We start from the raw sequence: 21,057 nt of genomic DNA, 5'->3' as shown, positions 1-21,057 counted from the left end.
GTGTGGAAGGGGTTAAGTAATTCTTGAACAGTTTATCGCTCATCAATTGTAATTAAATATGTTTATATTAAATTATGTGTTGTAATTAATGTAAAATCTTTTAGCCTGTGCTGTTATTAGAACCAGATGCTGAAGTATCAACAATATTTCAACATGACTGTGCTGCCTTGCCAGCTGTCTAACTGTAATTACTTTAATCTCAGCTTGTTATCTAATTATCACCTTTGTAAAGGGAAAAGTACTCTCTAATGCGTACTGATTGTTTCAGATGATGATGAAGAGCGTGAAACAACTGTCAGATATCTTAGGCCTGCTTATCTAGGTTAGAAAACTTATTGTGAGGCCTAGTTTGCTTCAAATCTCCCTGACAGAAAGTGGAACAATGGACACGAGACTTTTTCCACCTTGTTTACCCTTAGAGTGTGAATCTAGTAATCAGTGGAAACAACAGAATTGCAGAAAAGAGGTAAACAATCTCTCATTGTCTTGAAACACGGTGGGAGAATAACACATCAGAATGTCTGTAGATGAGTGCTGTATAGATTTCCATAAGAATATGGTAAAACTTACCTTTTTATGATTAAATTCTTGTGTTTTAATAACTTCCTGGCATGATGTTTTTCTCAAGTAGTTATATGTCATGTGCTAAAACACTGTAACCAAGTGCAAGAATTTACTTATTGAATTTTGGTGTAACATCTCACATTTATATCCAATTTTATCCTGGAAAATCCCAAAGTGTGTTAAGAATTTAACAAGTTACAGTCAGAAATTGCATCATTCACTACTGAAATGCAGTTATCTTCTGAGATGAAATGTGGTAATTGTCTGACAGAACACTTCAATATTATACAACAGTTTAGCTCTATCATATCTAAATGAAAACGCACAGGAAATTTTGGAAGATTGATAGATAAGAATATAATTAAATGGAATTTGGCTATAACTTCAGGGTTTGCATCCCTACTCTTACCCACTCCTCCAAAAAAGGGGGTGTGGAGAAGTGAGAAGAAAAGTGCCGTAGTATATTTAAAGAACCATAATTGGTCAGGACCTTTCATCTGAAAGACTGAATTTATTATTAAAAATGATTTTACTCAGTGATAAGAAAATAATGAAACAGTTTTGAGAGAACATTGTTATAGTCTTTGTAGCTTTTAAAAATGATTCTGTGGTAAGGTTTTTCATGGTTGAAGTATGTCCTCATTAATGCTGGCATGGTTTGAATGATGCTGAAATATTTGTGACTTGCTGTTTCTTCCCTTTTCTTGATATCCGTGTACACCATAATAGTTTGTCACTCTATTGCTGTACCAACAATAAAGAAAAGCGTTATTTTTTTTAAAAAGGGGAGGGGGGATGGAGGGAAGATGTCTGTAATTGGTCCTTTATTCTGATAGACATACTCATCACTTCTTACAAAAATGTAATTTTCTGCTACTGAATTAAAATGACTCTGTCTCTTTGTAGGGACCAGTTGTGCAAGGTGGTGAACATCTTTTTGTGAGGTACTGAGCACCTTCAGCCCTGATTAATGTGCCTATGAGCTGAGGGCGCTCCAAACCATGCATCAAATTCTTCTCAAGATTGGGTCCTTACATAAAAGAAACCATATGTTTCAAGGGCAGCTTTGTTAGCCAAATGTTTTAACAATTATATTTCAACCCCTTCAAGCAATCATAGTTTTAGCCTGAATTTTACATGCAGGACCCCTAAACTCCAATTCAGCAAAGTATTTAAGTGCATGCTTAAGTGCTTGATTGAATAACAATGGATTGCTGGATCAGGTCTCTTGCTTATTTTTTATTCTCCTGCTGAAGTAGCCAATCCTTTGGCCATCATGGAGCTGCACAGTCAGTTGGTTGCAGTGAAACATCTTATGGAAGGGAAAAATCAGAATAGCATCAGAATGTGGCAGCAGACCAGTGGTAAAAGGCTGTCTTACTTTGGCATGAAAAGAGACTCTTGCTGACAGGACTGGAGAGCAGTTACTTCCATTGTACATGCAAAATGCCCATACATGAGATTGCACAGGCAATTTCAATGTGTGGGGGATTCAGGGTCCCTGGTGGGGCTGAGCAAACACTCAGTCTATGCTTCCTGAGCCTCCTGGCTGGGGCAAACAATAGGAGTTGGGGACTCTGACCCATCGGGTAGGGTAGAGTAAACAAAGAGTCTGCAGCCCCTGGAGTGGGGCAGAACAAACGGTCAGTCTCTAGTTAGGACCCCCGGTAGCCACGTCTAGTGGCAGGTGCGGCGGGGGAGAGGGGTAGAAGAACCCGGGCCCACCCTACTCCACCAGGTTCCAGCCAGAGCCATATGAAGCTGGAAAATTAGCAGTTAAGGGTTCAAGCATGGGCTTCTAATACATTCCCTGGGTCACTTCCTACCATAAGGCCCATTTCGGCATCTCTTCGGCTGGCAGCGGCTCGGCATCCCAGTCAGTCTTCACAATCGGCTGGTTGGCTGCAGCGTAGTCCAGGTCCACATTCCCAACAACCTGGAGCGTCACAGGTTCCTCTGTAGGACTCTGCAGCACATGTCCTTCCTCCTCCTCAGGTAGTCCAGACTGAGCTGAGCTGCCTCCTTTTATCTGTCCCTTCCGCCTGGAGCATGCGCAGCAGGGCCGAGGGGGCATGGTCTCCTGAGCCCACGGTGATAGGTCAGGCCCCGTTGGCCCGGTGTGGGGTTGCTACACCCTGTCATAGTACCATAGTGAAACATTCTTTCAACTTTGACTCCATGAAGCTCATTCTTATATTTTTCACTTTGACTGCCAGGAATATTTTGACAGACCTTCAGAAAACCATCCAGTAAGGCCATCAATAAAAATACATGACAAACCATTTCTTTACTTTTTAAACTGCTTTTTGATCAGAACTTTCTTTTCTTCTTTCCAAAAACTAATTTTAGACTTAACTTTGTGTTGTGTCCAAAAGCAGAAAATGGCCCTGCATCTTTAGTATACACCCTCTACTTCTCATATGAGAGATCTATGTTGGCCCATTAAACTATAATGGCTTCTTCGGTTTATCAGGTCAGTGAACCATGAACTAAAGAGTCTCCTAAATAGGCCTTGACAAGACTGCTACTGCTGCAAAGGAGCCATTACCGTCTTTCAGGTTAGTGACTTGCTAACAAAGAATTCCCAGGGAAAAGGTCTGATGTTACAGAATATACAAGCAGCAGTGAAGAAAATAAAAACACAAATAACTATTATTGAATAACATTAAGCCAAGAAATTCTGAGTGAAGGTTAAAAATTAAGGTAGGTTCTTTTTAAATTGGCAGTTTTTGCCTTTTTAATAATTTTTTTTAGCAACACGAGTTACAAATGGGAATCTCCATCTCTATTTTATCCTTCACTGCTTTTCTTGTGGTTTCAGATTGAAGATGGAGTCTTCAGGTAACTGTAACATGTAGCATTTGCTAGGGTTTTTTAAGCATATATTTTTAAATCATCTGTGTTAAGAAGGTGCTCATTGTAGAGAAAAAAACACTGCTGCATGAAATCTACTGTTTATATTGACATCTGAACATAACATTTAAATACTTAAATATCAACATATGTACTTTCCCAACCCCTAACCTTAAATGTTGAAGTTTCTCTGCTAGAGAAGAACTGCATATATTGTCTGTTTAAATTATTCTTAATTTTGGTGAAACAGGTAAGGAAAATAGTAAATAACTACATTTAATAAGTATATAGTCACATGATGCCATCTATTGAATATTTGAATTGGTTTTTATTGTACATAAATTAATTATACTGTATGGGTGAAATCCTGGTCTCACTGAAGTCAATTTGAATGTCCTCAGTTCCTTGCTGCAGCTGTTTGTGGTGCTTTGGTACAAAATAGTCGGAAAAACAACATAACCTGTAGTGAATCCCTGGCTGTGTTAAGTAATCCAAATACTTAAAAACTAAAAAAAAAAAAAAAATTGGATAAAGATTTCCCCCCCTGTTTGTAAAGCCTTTTGTGTGACCTCTAAAACGACTATTCAGATTATAAACTCTGCTATTGGACTTCTGGTTATTTATCAAAGGGAGTATATTTTTCGGAGATTCAGGGGTGAACTGCACAAATGTGCATGGTGGTTTAGAAAGATTAAAGAAGACAAGGTCCCTGATCAGGGAGCTTGCAATCGAAGGGCCAAATCCAGTTTCACGTGAGTAGTGTAGGGCCTTTGAAGCCAGTGGAAGTACTTATGTAAAGTAAAGAGGACTTGACTTTAAGGGTGCAATCCAACTCCCATTGAAGTAAATACTCTTTTTTACTTCAGTGGGAGCTAGATTGGGCCCTGAATTAGAAAGATACAAATACTGTAGGAGATTACAACATTGGCATTTGTGGAACATAGGAGAATGAGAGAGGAAGTAGGAGGAATTGAAAGCTAATATGTAAGTAGGAATGAAGCTGTGGAGAACTTTATTTGTTAAAATCAAGCAGATATTCTGTACTGCTTGACAGCTACAGTGTACAGTAATTATTACTGAAACCTGCTCCTTTTTTAGCTCATACATACCAATATAGCACTGATCCAGTTTGCCAATGATATAGAAAACGCATTTATACTATTTCATACATTTGTTTCTGGGAAATTGGGAAAAGAGCAGATTTTCATGGACATATGTATGAAATAATTACAAGATAAGCCATGCTAGTGTTGAATATTAGCGATTGACTTGTGAGGGACTGCCTGAGAGTGAGTGTTTAGCTGGGTGCTTTGTGTAGTGCATAGTGTTTGAGATTTGGGTGCAGCATTTCTAGTTAATGAATGATGCTCTATATTATTTTTTTTATAATTCAGTTAAGATATTATGGTTTCCTTTAATAATGGGATTTCTTTAGGATAAAGGAACCTCATTTAAGGTTGCTATCTACAGCACATAGATCTGCACAAGTTGTGAAGATGCAGTACAGCAGGGCTTGAAAGTAGGGCTGTCAGTTTAATACATTGTGTGAAAATTGGGGCCGAAGGTCACCAGTCTCCTGATACACAAATCTCCCTCTGAGAATCTCATTTCATTCAGACTATCAGTTAGATTAGAAATACCCTAATTATCCCACTGAAATTAAATTACTTTATGTAAGGGTGATATAATGAACAACCATAAAGAAGCTATACAACCAATCATCCTATTAGTCACAGCAAGACTAGACTACTATACACTAAATGGCTCTGGTTGATTATTGCAGGCTGGTTTATGCCACATAAAATAGAGGGAGGGAAGAAAAACAAGGAAGATTTGTTCTAACTTCTCTTGTTACATTTTTACGATTTAATTTAGTGTGTGTATTTTTAGAGAAATAGGTGTTGGGTTGATTGTGGTGTAGGGATTGTAGGTTTCATGAGTTACAAAGAGGTTTTCAGTTCCTAGATATACCCTGACAGCAACCCAGTAATGATTCTGAACCTGAAAGAGTTAATTGCTTCCTTGGTTGGGGGATTTCAGAAGTTTCGTTAGTGCACAGGAGCAATTATCTCTTGTGTTCCAATTCAAATCTAGCCCAGGACTCTATTTCCTTCTGACAGTTGTTCAGTGTAGCAGTCAGTCTGCTACTGGTCAGGTGTTCCTATCACAAAAAACTCTACCACAATTAGTATCAATTAGACCTCAGGGCAGAAATTTCCACAGAGATAAAAAATGAAAGTCCACAGAGACTGAACTATCCCTTCTCCTTTACCAGTTATCCATCCATATATGGAAGTATCATGGGGGGGGGGAAGGGAAATAAAGGTGTTTGGGATGTCTTACCAGCCTGGTTTTTTCTCAGTCTGTTTTTATGAGAACTTGTTTTATGATGTGCTGCAGGTCTGTTCTAATCATCCATGGTCTGATCCTGCAGAGGTGCTCAGTGGATGTTGAGGGCCCATGGCACATTTCTGAATCAGATGCCAGTTATATTCATGAAATCATTATAGTCCAGAACATGACTGCTACTGAAGAAGTTTGGTTGTCTCACTGAAAACCTTTTAACTTCTGTGATGCCTACCTTGTACCCTGCTGAACTGCAAGTTCAGTTTTTCATCTCCTCTATCAGGAATCTTATGATAAAAGCATAACATGGGTTATGAGACAGATATGGCAAATTATCCTGTGCAATCCTCCAGTAAGTCTTATAACCACTTTTGATGGAGTTCACTCCATATGAAATAATATATTGATGCTACTGTGTTATTTAGGCTTTATCTGTGAATAAACATATAAAGAAATCATGTCAGGGAAAAGCAGCAAGCCATTCAGGTACTGTAAATACCACATTATATTGTATATCTTTAAGAGAAAAGAACAATGTAATATTGTTAAAGATGACTGGCTGCTAGATTCCTTACTTTATCTAAACACACACAAAGTAGAAGTGTGTAACATAGCACTTAAGTTGATCAGAGTTGCAAAGGGCATTCATGTTGAGCAAATGTGATTTGATTGGTAATACAGGCTCTATGCTAGATATCAGGAACTGAGATGGAAAGGTACAGTACCAACTAAAATCACTTTTATTTTATCAGACAATTACCAGGAGATAAACTGTAAAGTCTTGGGAAGGAAAATAAGAATATTTTGGGTGAGGAGTACAGGAATTATAAAGAAATGACTCTGTTACCAAAATCTAAGTAATTCTTGATGCTAAATTCATGGCTCAAGGCAACAATATAAAGGGGGGAAATTTGACTAGAAGTTATGAGACACTAGCAAAGAACTAAACCTGTACAGAAGCCTTAATAGAATATCAAGCCTGTTGTGACTGACTGTATGTGGTCTCTAGTCAAGTCTGAACGTAGTAAGGTACAAAGTCATTTAGAAATTCTTGATGAAATTCCATTACATTGTGCTTTTCAATTTAAGGGAAAATTACTTTAGCTGGAACTAATATGTAGTGATTTAATCATGGAGGCTAGAGGAAACACAGCTCTCCAATTGCTTTAGACAAAAACTCACACTGTTTTCATAGATTGCTGCCTGATCATCTATTGCAAATCATTCTGTGGTTGTTGCATTTACTACTGCACATCCCCTAAGTTTTGCATGTTATCGGGGGGGGGAGGGGAGAGGAATGGATGTGAAATTAATGATGAGCCAGCTGGTGAATGGAAATGTCCTGGAATTATAATAGCTTGAAAATAAAAAGCATGGACAACATTGAATGGAAATGGCTCTTCTTACTCCAGAGTAGTGTAGTCAGCAGCCGGTTCTATAGCTGTTTAGTTCAAGATTTAGGGCGATCCCATGTAATGACACCAAGCAGCAAAGGTTGTATTTTAGTCACTCTGGAAACTAGAGAGTCAGGGAAAATCACAAAGTCTGTACATGTCCAGCAGCTTTAGTAAAGAATTACTATTGTATTCATTACAGCCGAGTCCTGACTTGTTGCTATCACAGGAGATACTACACCCAGTTCTCATGAAGTCTGGGTCTCTGATTTTTATTCTCTGCCCTTTGGTTCTGGGCCCTCAATCTGATGTTCATGTTTTCATATCATTAGCATCACTGTGTCTTTCCCCTGGCTTGGAAAGAGAGTCACTCACAATGCCACTTTGTGTGTACAGTGACCTACAAAGGATGCTCTAAAGACTGGCTTGGAGCCAGTAAGGGTGTGTGAGTCTCTAGGCTCTTTATGAGCCCGGAATTTCCGTGCGGCATCTTCTACATGTTCATGCCGTGATAGTGAAAGTGGTCAACATCTTCCTGAGAGTTGGTGCATTTCAATAAAATACATTTGTTTTTCTTCAACTTTAAAAAGTTAAATATTTGAAAAGATTTTAATCCAGTTAATGATGATGCCCCATGTTATCCTTCTGGAGGGATAAAAGCACCTGGAACAATATGTGCAGTGTACCCGTGCAAGTTTCTCACCGTGCATTAAAGCCATATCAAGGCGAGGTTGCACATGATAGATGAGCTTTTTAGATAAACAAAAGTAATTGTACAGCTTAAAAATCTTTCCTGAACACACACATTTCTGTAACAAGCTATTCTGAAATGAAAAGGATCCCATTCTGCAGATACTTACATAAGTAACTTTACTCCTGCAAGTAGTCCTGTTGATCTTGGACTATTCTCATGAGTAAATGTTTGCAGGATTGGGCCCTAAACTGTCCATAACATATGTTAAAATTAACGAATGCTACCAAGAAGGGCATTATTTCCTAGATAAAATTCCATTAGAAACTAAATGTCATAACATCATTTGCTCAAGAGCATAATTTGGAAAATATCTCAGTTATTTAATAATTAAAAGCTTCGTCTACTTTAGCTGGAAAGTCAATAGCAAGACTATAAGTTGGATGAGAGTAGTTTGGTAGTAGGTAGGTTGAAGTTAAAGTTTAATGTAAAGTTTTAATTTAAAATAAAATTTAGACTGTAAGTTCTTTTGGGCAAAGACCATTGTTTATTATGCAGTTTTACAGCACAATGGGACTGTGTTTCATGGCTGGGGCCCTTAGATGCTACCACAGTACCAATATACTAAAGGGTTGGATAGCCAGCTGGCTAAGTCACTTCTGTTAGTGTCTTATGTTATGGGTGTCACAAGTGTGAAACACAGTAACTATATATAATAGTGAAGAGAAAATTAAATAGGAAAATACAGTGCGCACACACAGAAGAGGCAAACAAAAGAAATAGGAATATTGCAATAACCCTGGTTCAGCAAAAATAGAATTAACAAAACACTAGTCCCTATATAGTTATGGGGTTGCACCCAACATCATTAAAAAAACCCACACCCTGATTTGCATTTTGACATGTCTGTTTCTTTGTGTTACTGTAGCTCAAAAATGGCTTATTAGTACCCCTTCAAACTTTCCACATAGTCCAGTCACCACACATCTTGTGCACAGACTGTAATTGAGGAGAGTAGATTGTATTTAAACAGAATTATTAACACTTTTAATATCAAATTGTAATTGTTCTAGTATATTATGAGCAATTTGCCCTCTGGTGGCTGGTTGCAGTTTAGAGACTTCAGCACTACAGGAGAGATTTCCCCTTAGCTTATGTGGTTGTGATTTGCACAGCATGAAGCGAGTTACATTTGCTTTATGAATTCTCCTGAATATGGAGTGACTTGGTAACAGAGTAACTGTGTCTGTCTGTGATCTTACCCTCTAGAAGTTGACTCAAATAGGCTATAAGGATCATCAGCTTCCTCTAGCTCGAAGAATTATTTAGCACGGGAAGTGAAGTGTTTTGTTTCTGAAGCTGGACAATGTTTCTAGCCTCAGCTAGTTCCTCATGTGCATGTTAGGTTTATATCGTAGTTATCTGTGACCTGAAGTACCTGGATTTGTTAGTGTGGAATGCCTAAGATTCAAAATGAGCCAGTATTGTTAACAAAGAGATTAACTGAAAAAAAGGTTAACAAAAATGTTGCTACAATGTATAAATGCTAAGTAATATTTGAGTTAAAAAGACTAAACGTTTCAAAGGATAGAAAAGAAGATACGTCCTCAAATACTGTTCATACAGTCTCTTATGTAAATGTACCAGTGTAAGATACTTCAAAAACAAACTTAATTCTGTACCAGTAAAGGTACCTACCATTCATCAGAGATTTGCTTCTGTAACAACCACCACAAATCTTAGTTATTTGAAGTCATTAACCAAAAATGGAAATGTAATACATCTACAGGCATGTTCTCTGTGATGGTGAAACAGGTTAGTCTGAGGTCTTCAGCCTACAGTATGTGTAAAGTGGAGTTTCTGAAGATAAATATGAAAGGCTGATGTAAATCAGCATGGCCCTCAACTTTGGTGGCAAGAATTTTCTTGAGTTGGTCCTACTCTCATCTCTCAGACTGTGTCTATCCTATGCAAACCGAAAAATCTCTGCATGACTCCCATCAGAAGATCTAACTTTTCTTGTCTTGTCCTTGCGGTTTTTTGATGGAGCCTAGATTAGAAGACATGTAGCAAAAGAGAATATCAGAAGATAGGAAAGTGAGACTGAGATGGATCCAGCAGCTGGGATCGGATGTTCTGAAAAAACTGTTTCTCTTGAGTTCTCTTAATTGAATCCACAGCTCCGATGATAACTGTCTCATCTCCACTGTTGGTGGTATCACTTTTAGAAGAGAAGAAATGGACACTTTGTAGGCACAATGTAAGAAAGCAATTTTTTAATCTGAAGTAGGGCAAGAAGAGAAACTAAAACAATGGGATCTTTCTTCAGACTCAGATGCTTGTTCACTGGCCTTATATTTTTGCACTGCTGTATTAGTTTTACTGCAGACACAGGAGATGCTAAAGTAAATTTCTTAGTTTGTGTAGACATTCCTGCACTTTTAGCCTTCAAGGAAACTAGCAGAGACTCTAGAGGACATAGGAACTGATCTTTTTTTTTATACTGGGTTTTTGAAGTAGATCTGGAGGGGAGAACATGCCCCAGCATTGCAAGAAGCTGTTTCAGGAAGAGTGGAAACTACATAGAGTATATCATGCTTCATCAAATCTGCCAAGTTTAATCTGCCATTACAGAGAGAGAGCTGGCTAAGGTATGGTTAGAGTTGACTGACAACACTTAACTAACTACTAAGAATTATTTTGTCTTTGTAGTACAATACATGTCTTTCCACCATGTCCATGTGTATAGTATTTTAGAATGTGGTTAATACGAGTGATGAAGACTAGTTTTGAGAATGTGCTTATCTTTGTAAAACTGTGTCAGAGATCTTTCTATTTATGCTTGTCACTACTGACATTCTGCTAGTAACTATCTCAGGATGGCGCCCAATTGCAAGATAGTTAGACAGCATGTGCTTTTTTGGGTGCAAGCTTCCTCTTTCAGTCCCAAACAAAAGCTGATTTTCTTTCATGACTGCCCTAGAGTGTCTGCCTCTGATGGGCTAAACACATTAAACAGAAGTTAGTTTTCTTTGTTTTAATTTGTGAATCACAAAGGTGAGACCCTCATGTCATCATTTGTCATTAGGGTGCAGCTCTACCATTAAGGAAGAAGCAGCAGGTGTCACAGAATCTTTCTGCTCCTCATTGTGAGACTGTTTTCTTAGATCTGCACTATAATGCTAATCATATGCTGCAATTATGTGCTATGCATATCTCCATAAGCAGCAGAAACCACCAGAGTGGCGGAAAGGTGGAGTATCCCACTAAAAAGAAGAATTCTGTCTCCCAGGGAAAACTGGCTCCTTTTCCACGCCTTTTATACTGGGATAAGAATGTCCCAGTGCCATTAGTTTCTAACAGCACCCAAGGAAAAATAATGTTTGAATGTAGGGTACTAGACCGAAGCCACCTTGACCTTTTTCAGTAATTATACCCTAAATTTGAATTTGATCCAATTTACTAAGCACAAAGTTGAATTCCTAATCAAATTGAGCTTTTTGGGTCAAACTGCTGCTCTTGAGTCTGCTGTCAAATTCTTCACCAAACTTCACTTTAAAAAGCACAGCCTTGCACCTGTAATAAAGTTACTGCAAATTACTGAGGGCGTGAGGCAATTACCATTGAAGTCTATTTCAGTAAAACTTGGATTGGGCCTTGTGGGAGCAAAAGAAAAAACAACAACTGGGCTGTAGCTTTTGTGTTCAACTAAAAAGGGCCTTTTTTTCCTATTACACAACTGTAAATGCAAAATAGCTTCACTAACTTTGATGAAGTTGCTCTGCATTTAGGACAGTGAGAACAAAATGTAGCCCATTGTCTTAACATGAAAAGAAATTTCACCTCTAGTTATCATTTTTGAGAATGTGACGGAGCAAAGTGATCAACACATGAGCACTTGGATAACTCATGAAGTGAAAAGCCATTAAAGATTAATTCATGTATTAATAAATCAAAACAAAATAAGTGAAAGTTATAGAAGAAATATGAATTAATGCAAGCTGTGAGTGCTAAATACAGGAACTGTAAAGTAGTGGTAAATTGTCATTCTGGTTTGCAGAGAATTATGGGCAGAACTCAGCTAATGAATAAGAGTCATGCACCACTTCTTGCAATGTGCCGAAAATGTTTCCAATAATGTGTTTTCAGAGCAAAGGAGGGAATTGCATTAACAAGAATACATTTAGGTTGTATGCTTTTTCCTACATATAGTGCCAATAACTTCAGTGAAACATTTGAATTAGATAACTTTGTACACCTGTTAGTGTTATAACCATCAGGAAGAAAACCTGAGTCTCCATCTTTGTAGTGAACAAAAATGATCATTGTAATCAATGGAGGTGGCATGGGAGGAAAATAATAACTTCACAGCTTGCTAAGCCAGTTCCAAGTGTGTGTGCGAGCAGGCATGCACATGGACACTCAGAGCTTTTGAGCTGAGGCACTTCACAGGTTGAACCCACCCAACTTCACTTCCCAGGCTCCTGTTCTGAGTCTGCATCCACTTTTTCTTTTAAAGTGATCTTACGTTATAGAGCCACATTACATAATTCCAGGAGAAGCAGAGTTTGAGTTTAGTGGGTATTCCTGAATTTTCATTCGAAGCCAAAGACATGAGATTTTCCAAGAGGATACTGTGTACACTAATAGCTGAGCCTTTAAAAAAAAAAAAAAAAGACATTTTGATTCAGAGTCTTGTCCATTCATCAATCCTAGTCCATCCTTCTGTTCCCTTCCAGAATCAGCAATGTCCCATCCCTGCCCACCTGGCACCAGATGTGCTGTCAGCCACCACTCTATGTCCCTAGTCCTCCGAGTGGCAGAATGCAAAATCTCAGGTGACATTCACCTGGAAGCGCTTAGCCCTCAACAGCTGCAGCCCCTTGATTACCTTACCCGCCTCAGCGGCTTTGTGCCGCTACCATATCAATTGCTTGTCAATTCAGCTTAGCTATGACTTTGACTGACTGGAATGAGTGAAGTGGGAGTGGGGTGCAGGCGAATGGTTAAAATTAATTGCTACATAAGAAAAAATTGAAAGATAATTATTCCTGCTTTCCTGTCAGTGCTCGAGGGTAGATGACCTCATTAACTTGCAGCTTGTACACAATTCAATTACTAGGAGATGGAAAATACATTTTTAATTACCTCAGTGGCTTGTGCTCCATTCATCTCCATTTGCATGGCTTTTTTACTGTTGTGTTCTGAAGAAGCACCACTATCTTACTAAGGTTACCATAAAAGCTTGCTCCTTGCTACAATTATTGCTGTTTGAGATAGGATATTAAGTGTGTGTGATTAACCCCTTGGTGCCAGGTGAATTGGAAGGTCCTATGTCAGCGCTAATGCATTTTTAATTAGTTTGGCTTGTCAGGAAATTCCCAACTTGTAGTGTCAAAGAATTAAGTAGGATAACTTTGTTCACTTGTGCATTTTGTTACCATGTATTTTCAGAAAACGTTGAAACCAGTGCATGAAAAGGACAACCCCTGGTTGGACAAATATCAATATTGATGGTACATCTCTAGAAAGGATTCTTTTGTAATTCTTATAAAGTCTATTATGGCACTTACTGAATTAATGATGACTTAATTGTTTTAAATATATAGCTAGACAACCATTTCAGTGCACAACTTTTGAGAACTGTCAGTAGTGTGTTCAAGTGTATGGTACCAGATGGAAGGAATATGTGTTCTTCATTGTCACCTCAATTAAAATTATAGCAGCACTCTGTTAAAAATCCATTATTGGGACTCCTGAAACTTGGCATACAAGTTTTCTCGGGAAGAATTTTTCATAAAATTATATTAAAACAAACAACCCTCCCCCCCGGCAACTCATGTATGTGTAATAGTTGTCACGTTCTAGGGTCCCCAATCCGGATAAATTGAATTTCTCTTGACTTTTTAAACTCCTGTAACTCAAAGTATGATATAAATCATACCCACTGGTGCACAGAATATTGGGATGGGAGAAGAATGTATGAAACCTCTTACACATAAACAGCATGCCAGACCTCTCTTACCTTAGTACTTAAGGAATGCAAAGAGAGAGCAAGCTCACATGAAGTCTTGTGACCCTTGTCTCCGAGGAGATGTGATCTGCAGGTAGGGGTGTGTGTGTGTCTGTCTGTCTCTTGCTTCTTACCCCCCCCCCCCCCGCTAGCAAGGATGCTGTAGTGAGCAGCAAGTACTAGTCAGTAGCATGTACGGGGTGCAGTGTGATTGTACTCAGAAAAGCAGTTGTCCAGGTTGATGTTCTAGGGTTACTCATGAGAAATCGTAATCTGTCAATATCTCTGTTTTTCCCCCATGTTGCACCAGCCAGGCTAGGGATAGACTTATGTTTTTGTTGAATTGGAAAGCTCAGGGTATTGATTACGTGATACAGAGTAGTGAATTAAAATTGCTATCACATGATGGCTGTTTGATTTTAGCCCATTCCCCATGGCACAAGTGTCCAGACTGCACCTAGGACTAATTGGCCACATTGACTACAGTCTCAGCACAGAGGTCAGACTGAATAGGTCATGAAGACTGTCCTTTGATCCCTAGAAGAGTTCCCCCCAGGTCAGGACTGTGGCGTATTAATGTGTCAGCCATATGGCAATTTAGTCAGTAACCAAAACAGATTATGTGTTGTAATAGTCTGTACCTTTGGACTGAGAGACCTTACAAAAGAATGTTTCATTTAAAACCTTGTAAAACCTATTCATATGACTGTCACATCATTTCTGTTTACTTCCACAGACTTTGTCTAAGGAGTATTAAAACAAGAGCAGTTACTTAAAGGCACACTGTCAAAATTGATAGACTTAAAATTGAATACATCAAGAGCTAAACCATATTAGCCTGCAAACCACTTTCAGCTGTGACCTTCTTATCTCACAAGCTAAGCAGGGTTGGGGTGGCCAGCATTTTCATGGGAGACTTCCAAGGAAGTGCGAGATGCCACAAGATACTAGACAATGAGATGTAAGTCAGAGTCCCTTACGACTTGTCGCTTATGATATGGTTCTTTTCAGAAGAGTCGGAAAGTTGTTCTGATGTCCTGGTCAAATTCCAACTTGAGCAACTACATTTTGACTAACTGAATCTCGTCTCAGTTTCAGTTGGATATGAGACTCCTGTTCATTATATTTGCAGAGCTCTAAAACATTGATTCACATATTTTAACTACTTGTTGAAATGAAAAGTACTACAGTAATATGTTAAAATTATATTTAACTCTTACTATAAAGATTTCAAAAGTGCAATTATTTTAAATTGATCATTGCTGCATTTTATAATAAAGGAAAGAACATAAATGACCAGTTTACTATAAAATTCCACCCCATCCCACCCCAAATATGTGTGTGTAACACTTGGAAATATAACTGTATGTTGGAAGCTAAATTTGGGCTAGGATTTTGTTTCTATATTATGAGATGCAGATGTGGTATATAATATATGCTTGGGGTTTGGTTAAATTATATGTTCATAATCTTTAATAATTTAGGGCTAGATTTGGTAGATCTAATGCTGGCCAAACTCCCAGTGGAGCCAATGTGAGGTTTGCCTGCATGTGACTTACAGTAGGTAAACATTTATGTCTTAACAGTCTTCCCATTGTCCTTAGAAATGCAAACAAAAATAAAACCTTGACCCACCTTGACATGTTGGCACAATTTCAGCCAAGCCATGTGGTGTTACTTCAAAATGTTTTATGTGTAATTAACGTCATGTAAGCCTGTAAGTACAAAGCCTATAAATGGAAATAGATTTGACTTGGGAACATGGTGACAGGTTGTAGCAAGTCAGCCTGTTTTGTTTATTTTGGAAATTAAGACTTGTTTTTATAATCATTATGGCTAGGTGAAAAAAATCAGGATTATCTAAAACTTCTATTTGGATGATAGTTGAGTCTCAGAGAATGGATATGAGCACAGCAGGATTTCCCACAATGCTCTGATCTCAGTATAACACTTCCACCTGGGGGGAAAAAAGAATAAAAATAATATTTAGGGACTAATTTAAACAAGGACCTTTGACGTTTGGGCCAACTTCAGTAGTGCCAAGATATTTACAGATGCACTGTATCCATAAACTGTATGGTCTTTGGTGAGATGTGATGCATGAGGAAATATATTCAGGATAGAAATTTACTTGTTAGCTAAAGAGCCTGTCTTACTTCTGCTGCTCCTCTTTATGAGTAAAATTATCCCTCTGGAACCCTGTCTCTCTCTTTCCTCTCCTCCCCATACAAATGGTTGCCCCCTAGTAATTGTGGAAGGGGAAAATAAGGTCCTGACACTGTCTGTGTGATTGCCTGGCAATCTTTTGCCAGGTAGGTTCTTCTTTTATAGTGAAACTCTATTTGTAGTGACTCTTGTGGTGGCAAAACACTATTTCAAGGTTGTACTGTACAATACAGGAGTATGCATACATATTCACATGTATTTTAATCTGTATGACTGTGTGCTGCCTTGTATCCTGCTCATCACAAAATATTGTTCTGTGTTACCTAGTGTGGCATTGGGCTAAAAAATGGGGGATTTTTATGAAGCCATCAAAACTGGACTTCATTGTCAGCTCACAGAGAGAATTTGGAGAACTAAGGGAGGCCACTTGCTGGAATGTGTTTAGTTCAAAGTTCTGAACATGGAAGCAGATGCTTGCCTCTGGAGATATCTCATCCTAATAGTAAAGGGTCATGCAGATAAATATTATGTGAGTACATTATTCTCATACAAACAAAAAGTGTCATATGTGGAACACAAAACAAAAGACCCAGGGACAACTCCAAAGCTGAATACAGAAGTCGCCAGGAGTCCAGGTGCTGCTGCTGGAATTATTTTTCCTGCCTTGGCTTCTGAGACTACAATGACAGAACATTCCCTATATGTGACTCTGCATGGTGACCCCCACTTGTGAAAAACATGGAGAAGAAGTGGAGTGCTTTGATTGTTTTATTAAGAAGAGAAAAATGTCTGTCTTCAGATTAAAGATTGAAACGATACCTCAGGGGCAGTGGGGCTTACTTGGTATTTTGTAGAAGCAGAACACTCAAAGGAAAGCATTTTGAGTACAATGATCTATCTCTCTGATCACATTTGTAGTAAGTTGTTTTTCTGTGAAATTCCTTATTGGTCTGGTTCCTTGGCCAACTTCCAAAAAAGGATTTACACACACTGAGCTGTGGAGTGGTTAAGGATTCTCTTTAAATATCATGTTGCCTGCTAGTTGGAGTACTGTACGTTGTTTTTAAATCAAGAGTGTTTCCAGTATTCATTTTCAGTGTAGACTGTGATCTCATGAAGATGCACACACTGGGGCTCTTGAAAACCTCTGAGCCATTGATATAAGTAGGTGCAAGTCTGGATTCAACCCTGTTGTCTCGTACAACTGGGGGAAAGGGGTTCATTGTACATTTCCTTTTTGAAAACCTTTTACATTTGGGGAGAGAGTTAATTGTCACATAATCTGTCTAATTAATGTAATAAATTACAATGAATCATGTTAGAATACAGTACAATTCAATTCCATATGGGCCACATAAATTAATGTTTTCTTTTTAGAAAATGGTATGGCTGGGCAAATAAAATATTCAGAAGATTAACAGTAAAGAAGGAATAGCTTTGTGTTGTTATTTTCTCTTGTAATTTGAATTAGACATAATTACACTTCCTAAATATGGAAGTGAAATAAGTGTGATCTATAGAGAACAGACAACACCATGGAGACAAGTCTGTCTTTGTTTCCTGACCCATTAAGTGACAATTATGGTACTTGTGTTGAAACATCTTAGAAGTGCCATGAACTTCCCATAACTCTTCACTTGTTCTGCTTGAAAAGATCATAATTGAAGATCTGCTGTTCTGTTTTGTTTCTAAATGGGGTTCAAACCATCGTTGGCACTTCGCAGTTTACAAAAGAGTTCATAGAAGGATATTCTCAAATCAACTACTAATTCCATCAACTCAATTAAATAATTGCCAGAAAGCATGTAACCTAAAATGGATTTTATTTCCCTGAATAGGTGTAGGTTTGAAAGGTTTTTTTTCCTATATAGATTTTTAGTTACTTGTAGCATACTGTATTAGCCACCTAATCTTACCAATATCCCTTACATTATTGTATTTCCCATAAATATCATTACATGAACTCTAATGGTCCACACACACCAAATTTACAAATTCCACTGTGGCCCATTCTATATCAGAAACTGATTTAATTATGCTATTAAGGAACATACTTTCTCAAGTATTTTTTCCATAAAAACATCCCACCTCTTCCAGACTCCAGGACCTTATCTTTTTGTTTTCATATGATACCAGCCTGTAAAGAACCTGGCTACCTACATTTTGTTTGCTGTGTTCTAATTAAGTTGATGAGGTAAACTATAATTGTGTTGATAATTGGTGTCTAATATAGAATGAGCCATACTAGTAATGAATGAAATTGCTAAATTCTTTGTCCTTATTCATACAAGTCATAGAGTATAAGGCCAGAAGGGACAACTGTGATTGTCTAGTCTGATCTCCTGCATAACACAAACCATAGAACTTCCTTGAGATAATTCCTGTTTGAACTAGGTTCAGTAGAACTCTGTGATGATCTAAGGGACTAGATCATCTAGTCCAGTATCTTGTGGTGTGGTGTGGGGGTGACCTTAGAAACTTTTGTGGAAGGTGCATATTTCCCAGAATGCATCCATTATGCAATATTGTATTGAGATGGAATTTTTTCCTGAACTCAATTCATTCTCTTTGTGGCCTAAAGTATGAGAAGAAATATCATTTGAATTTTTATCCAGATTTATATATTGCAAATGCAGAAGTTCTCTTCTTCAAATCAATGACTAAACCCGTTTTAAATATTCCTAAAATATTGGTATCAAAAATATCTTATGGCCATGAGTCCTACTGCTACATCCCATATATTTTAATTTTTTATCTGTATTAATCTTATTGCATTTAAATTTCTTCATGTGCCCTTTGGGTTATGAGAAGGGATAACAGAAGTATCCAATTGGCTATATGTATCATCTTATTACTCTTCACATTTCCATAATCAGTAATCCTAATCTTGTTAATCTCTCTTTCCATGAAAACCCTATGTCCATTCATAAAGTTCTGTTGAACTTCTGTGTCTTTTGAGATGAGGGACCAAGGTGAAACTAAACCAACAATTAATATAACGGCATTTTCTTCCTTCCCTAATACAACCTAATTGTATTGTTAATTTTAATGTACGATGGCTGCACAATGGGCAAATGCCTACATTAAAATGATCCATAATGATGCCTAGATGTCTTCCATGAAAGGTTGCAACTAATTTCAGAACCAATGAGTGTATATTGTACACATAGTTAAATTGTTCCTTTCAAAGCGTGTTGTTGGTCTAGTTAATGTTGAAATTTGCCTGCCATTGTGTTGCCCTCTTATATGGCTTTGTTAGGTGCTTCTGGAGATCCTCAGAATATTCTTTCTAGTCTTTACTAATACATGTAATTTTGTGATGGCAGCAAATTTTACTACCTAAAAATTAACACATACACCCCTTCCACATTATAAAGAAATACATGAACAATCCCATTTTTAATCTCTGTGCTGAGAACTGGTTCATTATCCCTACTCTTTGCTTCCTGTGTCTTAACCAGGATTTAGTACGTGATAGTATTTTAATTCTCACCCTGCGAGGATGGCGATGGTTGTTTATTATTTAATATTTATAGTGTATTAGTGCCCACATCCCTGAATCAGAAGTCTCAATCCCTGCCATGAAGAATTTATAATCAAATTAATTTCATTAGTAGGCTCTGGGGAGAGGAAGAGGGGCTTTATCAAAAGACCTTTGTAAAGTCCACCTAAATTATACCACCAGTTCTCCTTTACCCACAGTTTTGTTTACATTTTCAAACCATTCTGACATTTTAGACAGGATCTATCAGACTCACCCTTTCGCATGCTGTGCTGCTTTGTCTCTATCATGTTGCATTAGTTTATTGGATTCATATGTCTCTAGTTATTTTCTCAAATATTTTCTCAAAGACTTGCTCAGGGCCAGGTTCTCAATCCCCTCCCCAATCTGGTTCCTTTGCTCAGGCAGCAGAACGCACCTGGAGAGCTGCCCTAATGGGGAATCTGGGCATTTCCCTTGTGTAGGGGGAATTGATGGGTGATGCAAAGCTGGTATGGCCAGCACTACACCATCTACTCCTGGCATTTCTGGTTAAGGAAGGCTTTTGGGAGCAGGTCAGAGGTGGGAGGGGGCATGGCTTAATACCGCAGCCCCCAGTTATCTTGACCCACAGAATTTTTTCTATAGGGCAGTTACTTATGGCATATCTTAGAGCAGTGGCCCCCAAACTGTGGGGCATGCCCCCCTAGGGGGGTGCAGAGAAACATTTGGGGGGCCCGGGCCAGCCCCCATGAAGGGCGGGGAGGGAGCCCCTCTCTGCCCCCAGCTCCACTCCAGCTGCAACTCTGCTCCCGGCCATGGCCCCAGCTGCAGCCCCGGCCTTGGCCCTCGACTCTGTGGCCCTGTCCCAGCCATGGCTCTGCTCCCGACCGCGGCTCCAATCCTGGCTCTCAGACACGGACAGATTCTATTACAGGTGAAGGGGGGGTGCAATATAAAAAGTTTGGGGACCACTGACTTAGAGAAACCCTGAGTCTGCTCTAACGTATATTAGGGGCTTGATCAGCCTCCAGTCAGCCACAGAATTCAGGAGAGTTAGAGATAATTTAGATCCAATCTTGTCCCCTTAGGGCTACACCAAGGACTGCTCAGACAGATCCAAGGATCTGGCCCATGATGAATAATTTTTAGGATCACCATTGGCACTTTTTAAAAAAAAGATGGGTGCAAGTTTGGCTATTCTCTGATATTGCAGCGTATTTTAAATACATACTTTGATTACAAGAACTGGGCCTTTCTTCCCTCCTCTGTTAGAATTCTCAGATGAATTCTAGTCCTGGAGTGCTACTGCAAATGAATTTCTTGAGTTGCTCCACCACCTCTTATTTTAGATATCTCTATGGGCCTGATCCTGACATCGAGGAAAGCTATGGGTGCTTAACCCCTTTTTGGAGTAGGCTATCTAGCAGCATCCTGCCTCCCTTTTTGTAAAAGTTTATCAAGATTGATATTTCTCTTTCTGTGGTCAATACGGATGGAAATAAATCATTTTGCTTCTCTGGGATCACCTGATCCTCACTAATTGTCC

Source organism: Emys orbicularis, chromosome 4 (genome assembly GCF_028017835.1).
Source record: "Emys orbicularis isolate rEmyOrb1 chromosome 4, rEmyOrb1.hap1, whole genome shotgun sequence".
In the NCBI taxonomy this organism is placed as follows: domain Eukaryota; kingdom Metazoa; phylum Chordata; order Testudines; family Emydidae; genus Emys; species Emys orbicularis.
This window is presented reverse-complemented; position numbering follows the sequence as displayed.